Below are 6,000 nucleotides of genomic sequence, written 5' to 3' on the forward strand. Positions count from 1 at the left end.
TTTTACAGATGAGGTAACTGAGGCACAGAGAAGTTAAATGACTTGCCCAAAGTCACACAGCTGACAATTGGTGGGAGCTGGGATTTAAACCCATGAACTCTGACTCCAAAGCCTGGGCTCTTTCCAGTGAGCCACGCTGCTTCTCCACAAAGGATGCTCTTGCACAAAGGATTCAGTTGAGAAGCAGCATGGCTTAGTGGATAGAGCACGGACCCGGAAGTCAGAAGGTCATGAGTTCTAATCCTAGCTCCTCCACATGTCTGCTGCGTGACCTTAGGCAAGTCACTTCGGTTCTCTGGGCCTCAGTTACCTCATCTGTAAAATGAGGACTGAGAGTGTGAGCCCTATGTGGGACAGGGACTGTGTCCAACCTGCTTGTATCCACCCCAGTGCTTAGTACAGTGTTTGGCACATAGTAAGAGCTTAACAAATACCACAATTATTGTTATTATTAACATAATGATTCATTCATTCATTCATTCAATCATATTTATTGAGCACTTACTGTGTGCAGAGCACTGTACTAACCACTTGGGAAGTACAAGTTGGTAACATATAGAGACGGTTCGTACCCAACAGCGGCCTCATAGTCTAGAAGATTGTGGTATTTATTATGTGTATTATTTTGTGTATTATGTGTTTATTATGTGTCAAGCACTGTTGGGGGTAGATAAAAGATCACCAGGTCCCAATGAAGCTCGCGGTCTACGTATGAGGGAGAATGGGTTTTGAATCCCCATTTTGCAAATCAGGGCACCAAGGCACAGAGCAGTTAAGTGACTTGTCCAAGGTCACAAAGCACGTACGTGGCAAAACTGGGATTAGAACCCAGGTCAATCAGTCCATCAATCAATCTACAGCATTTATTGAACGCTTATTGTGTGCAGGGCTATACTAAGCACTTGGGAGAGGGCAAGATAACATAGTTCATTCATTCAATCGCATTTACTGAGCACTTACTGGGTGCAGAGCACAATACTAAGCACTTGGGAGAGAACAATACAACAGTAGGCACATTCCCTGCCCACAACAAGCTTACAATCTAGAGTTGGTAGACATGTTCCCTGACAACAATGAGCTTACAGTCTAGAAGGAGAAAGGTCCTCTGATTCCCAGATCCACGCTCTTTCCATTAGGCCATGCTGCTAACTTTCTTCATTAAATAAGTTACTATACTGAATATTTTTCTATTTTTTTTCTTTTAGTGGACGAGTGCTCACGTGACTACAATATCGTAATCCCTCTGATTGGCTTGATCGTGGTTGCCATCAGCATTTTGGGTTTGATTTTTTATGGAATCCGCCTGAAACGTAAATCATCTGGATACCAGAGAATCTAGGTGGTATGGTAAATTCGTGGAATAAAAAGAATGGTGTTGGGAGAATTAATTGCTGAAGCGTTTCCAGCATGTGGAAAGCTTCTTTTAAAGCAAGGCCTTAAAGTGAAAATCTCCATGGCCTATATCTCTTTTGGAAAATGCAAGCATTTTGCTTATTTCCTTGCAGCTAATGTTCAGTACAGGAGGACAGCTTTTGGAGGTGATTCCCTTTTGCTTTGTTAAAATGTGTGTGCTACTTATATATTAATTATCCTTACAACCAACCACATCCAGAGTAGTGAAATTTATTCCACATCTGACCACACTATGGACCATGAGTCAATGTCTACATGGGGAAACCCTAAAAGTAGATTGGAGCAAAGTCAATAGAATTCCAATCATTAACGATTTAATTACCAAGCACGTTAGTGCTAATGCTCACAGTAGTTCATAGTTTTGGGGTCTTTTTTGTCAAAGTCCAGCATGTTTAACTTAAAAATGTCATTAGGAGCTGTTCCCTCTAGAATTGTGCTTCGGTTCAAAGACGACATTACTGATAGTGAAATTGTATCCCTGAGTATGTGTGTCACTCACAGCTGAGAATCACTTTCACAACGCGCCCAAGAAAATACGGTCGTGTACATTTTCTTTCTCATAGTCATCCCCGCTGAGCACTGCTCAGACACCAGTTGAGAGGCAGCTTGGCCTCCTGCAAGTCAGAAAGACTTGGGTGTGAATCCTGACTCCTCCAGTTTTCTATGTGTAACCTTGGGCAAGTCACTTAACTTCTCTGTACCTGTTCCCTCAACTGTAAAATGGAGATTAAGACTGTGAGCCCTATGTGGGACAGGGACCGTATCAAACCTAATCGACTTGTATTCATTCATTCATTCATATTTACCGAGTGCTTACTGTCTGCAGAGCACTATACTAAACGATTGGAAAGTATAATTCAGCAACAAATAGAGACAATCTCTACCCAACAATGGGCTCAGTTTCTACTCCAGTGCTTAGTAAGTGCTTAACTAATATCATCAAAAAAAAAGAGGTTGAGGAGAAAGGTATGTCTTCCCACCAACAAGACTAGTGCTTGAGTTGTATCTGCAGAAGCTGTGGGAGTTTGGACTGAGCCAGCCATTTTCTCTTGCCCAGAACCCTTATGTCCTACTTGTCGGGAGAACTGATACAGTCTGCGGCCACAGAACAGAATATTTCTGAGACCTCAAAAGCGGCAGACACCTCTCTGCCCTCACCTGTTTCATAAGTTATATCTGAGTGTGAGATAGGGAGCGTCTCAGTAAGGGTCAAGAGAGTCTTTTCCTCCTTCTTGCAAAATCACCAAACCCGAAGCTGAACAGTGGCAACAAATAAATATAGAGTTTTCCTCGATTCATCTAGATAGACCGGAGTTGGAAAATGGCAGGTGCACAGGCAGGAAAAGGTGGTTATTCTAGGGGGAATACTTACTTTGTTTTGTTGCCTGTCTCCCCCTTCTAGGCTGCGAGCTCGTTTTTGGGTAGAGATTGTCTCTGTTGCCGAATTGTACTTTCCAAGCACTCACTTTGCACGCAGTAAACGCTCAATAAATACAATTGAATGAATGAACGAAGTGATGCCATAGAGCAGCTTCTGCCTCTGGGAATATTTGGATGTACTGTTCCCTGCAATTGTCCAACTGTGCAACCACCCTCCATAGCCACTGTTCCATAGAGTCGATCAGTCAGTCATATTTATTGAGCGCTTACTGTGTGCTCAGCACTGTACTAAGTGCTTGGAAGAGTACAATACGGCAGGGAACATCATCATCATCATCATCAATCGTATTTATTAAGCCCTTACTGTGTGCAGAGCACTGTACTAAGCGCTTGGGAAGTACAAGTTTGCAACATATAGAGACAGTCCCTACCCAACAGTGGGCTCACAGTCTAAAAGGGGGAGACAGAGAACAAAACCAAACACACTAACAAAATAAAATAAATAGAATAGACACATTCCCTGCCTACAGCGAGCTTAGACAGTCTAGAGGAGGAGTCAAATGTTAATATAAATAAATAGATTGTGGATAGAGGAAAGAGCTCTCTCTAAAACAAGGTGTGCAAAGCACCCATCTCCTTGAGCCATCCATACTTCTTTCCTCCTTCATCCTTCATCAGACACAGCTGGGGGAAATCTATTCTGCTCCTGGACATCCTATGTCTTAAAAGGGACACCATATTCTGGGCTGTAGCCGACTCTTCTTGTGCCCCTCCATATCCCAGATTAGAAGGTAATACAAAATGGAAGTGACTCGTGGAGTGAAGGAGTGGAGTACAAAAAAATTAAACACCCCAAAACTATAAAAGTCCAGGCCCTTCAACACCCCTCTTAGGAAGAAAGGAGCGGCAGTCTTCCTTTTCAGGGTCAGGCTGATGGAAGGATTCATAAGAAAATAATGACTGTGGTACTTGTGCTTACTACGTACCGAGCACTGTACTAAGCACTGAGGAAGATACAAGATGATCATGTTCCACACTGGACTCACCATCTAAGTAGGTTGGGAAGTAGATATCGAATCACCTTTTTTTCAGGGGAGGGAACCGAGTTAAAGCGTAGTTAAATGACTTGCTCAAGGTCACCCAGAAGAGATGTGGTAAAGCTGGGATTAGAGAAGTAGCAAGGCACAGTGGATAAAGCATGGGCCTGGGAGTTAGATGGTCATAATAATGATGGCATTTATTAAGCGCTTACTATGTGCAAAGCACTGTTCTAAGCACTGGGGAGGTTACAGGGTGATCAGGTTGTCCCATGCGGGGCTCAGGCTTAATCCCCATTTTACAGATGAGGTAACTGAGGCATAGAGAAGTGACTTGCCCGAAGTCACACAGTTGACAATTGGCAGAGCCAGGATTTGAACCCCTGACCTCTGACTCTTTCCACTGAACCACGCTTCTTCTCCGTGGGTCCTGGCTTCTAATCCTGACTCCACCACCTGTCTGCTGTGTGACCTTGGGTGAGTCACTTCACTTCTCTGGGCCTCAGTTACCTCATCTATATAGACTGAGACTACGAGCCCCACCTGGAACAGGAAGTGCGTCCAACCCGATTTGCCTGTATCCACCCCAGTGCTTAGTACAGTGCCTGGTATATAGTAAGTGCTTACCGAATATCACAATTATTATAATTGCTAGAACCAGGTCCTTTAACTCCAGGCCCGTGTTCTTTCCACTAGGCGACATCGCTCCCCCCTGAAAGAAAAATAGCTCACCCTGGTTATTGCCTTCCTGTGGCACGGATCCAGTTTATCCACTGTTGAGCAAAGGCTCTCTCGACTGACGTACAGAGTATAAGTTAGCGATTCAAAGACTGTGAGCCCACTGTTGGGTAGGGACTGTCTCTATATGTTGCCAATTTGTACTTCCCAAGTGCATAGTACAGTGCTCTGCACATAGTAAGCGCTCAATAAATATGATTGATGATGATGATGATGATTAATGATGGAGGGATGAGTTTGCAGATGAGAAAGGTGCAGAAAACATTTTTGCCCTGAGACTGCTTCTTCTGTGCAGGCCTCCTGAGCGGTAGCTCTGCCCGGGGAATGCTGGTGGTTTGGGGCTTTACCCCTTAAATTGGTGCCAATCTTTCTGCACTCTGAAGGCTACCCTGAGATACCCCGGCCCAGCAAGGAGAAGGACAGATGAGAAGCAGCGTGGCCTAATGGATAGAGCTCAGGCCTGAGGGTCAGAGGGCCCGGGTTTTAATCCTGGTCCGCCACTTGTCTGTTGTGTGACCGTGGGCAAGTCACTTCACTTCTCTCTGCCTCAGTCACCTCGTCTGGAAAACGGGGATTATGACTGTGAGTCCCACAAGGAACGTGGACTGTATCCAAACTGATGAGTTTGTAGCTACCGCAGAGCTTAGTATTTCTGCGGTACCTTCAAAATACTTTCAAAAAAAGGAAAGACACGGGGCTGAGAGGCTGTAAAAGCCTCAAATGCCCTGTCAGTCCATCAGTCAAGTGGATGTTACCGCAGTCTCACTCAGGTGCCTGGGACTAGTGATGATAATAAAAATGATAGTATTTATAAAGTGCTTACTAGGTGCCCAGCACTGAAGTAGATACCAGATAATCTTATCACAGTCCCTACCCCAAACAGGACTCACAATCTAAAGAGGAGAGGAAAAAAGATTCGTTCGATCGTATTTATTAAGCACTTGCAGAGCACTGTACTACGAGTTTGGGAAAGTACAATACAGAAATAAACAGTGACATTCCCTGCCCACACAGCTCCAATTTACAGATGAGGAAACTAAAGCTCAGAGAAGTTACGAGACTTGCCCACAGTCACACAGCAGGAAGGCGACAGAGTGGGATTAGAACTCAGATCTCTTGACTCACAGACCTAAGCTCTTCTACAATGCCAAGCTACCTTCCAATAGAAAGGAAGGCACGCTAGGAACCCTGTGCTTTGAACTCTGGTAACAGTGGACAGGCTATATCAGGTCTCCCAGAGTGGACTCAAAAAGCATTAGCCTTCTTGGGAAGGTGGACAAAAACAATTCACAGTTCCTGGTACCTACCATTAGGTTTGTTCCATGTGGATTCCAGGCCAAAAAAATTGGAAAATTCCTTTTAAAAAGCTGATTTTGCCTTGTGCGATCCAAACTCACATAAAATAAATTCAACATACACATTACTGAGTATT

At 44.2% G+C, this 6,000-nt stretch overlaps 1 protein-coding gene across 1 annotated transcript in view; it reads left to right on the forward strand.

Annotated features, from left to right (window-relative positions):
• Nucleotides 1-1,223, forward strand: part of LAMP3 (lysosomal associated membrane protein 3) — a 51,032-nt gene extending 49,809 nt beyond the window's left edge. Inside the window, exon 7 of the mRNA XM_038744807.1 lies at nucleotides 1,206-1,223. The gene's annotated coding sequence lies outside the window, so the exon portion shown is untranslated. The remainder of the gene's footprint in view (nucleotides 1-1,205) is intronic.
• The last annotated feature ends 4,777 nt before the right edge of the window (nucleotides 1,224-6,000 follow it).

Source organism: Tachyglossus aculeatus, chromosome 1 (genome assembly GCF_015852505.1).
Source record: "Tachyglossus aculeatus isolate mTacAcu1 chromosome 1, mTacAcu1.pri, whole genome shotgun sequence".
Taxonomy (NCBI): Eukaryota; Metazoa; Chordata; class Mammalia; order Monotremata; family Tachyglossidae; genus Tachyglossus; species Tachyglossus aculeatus.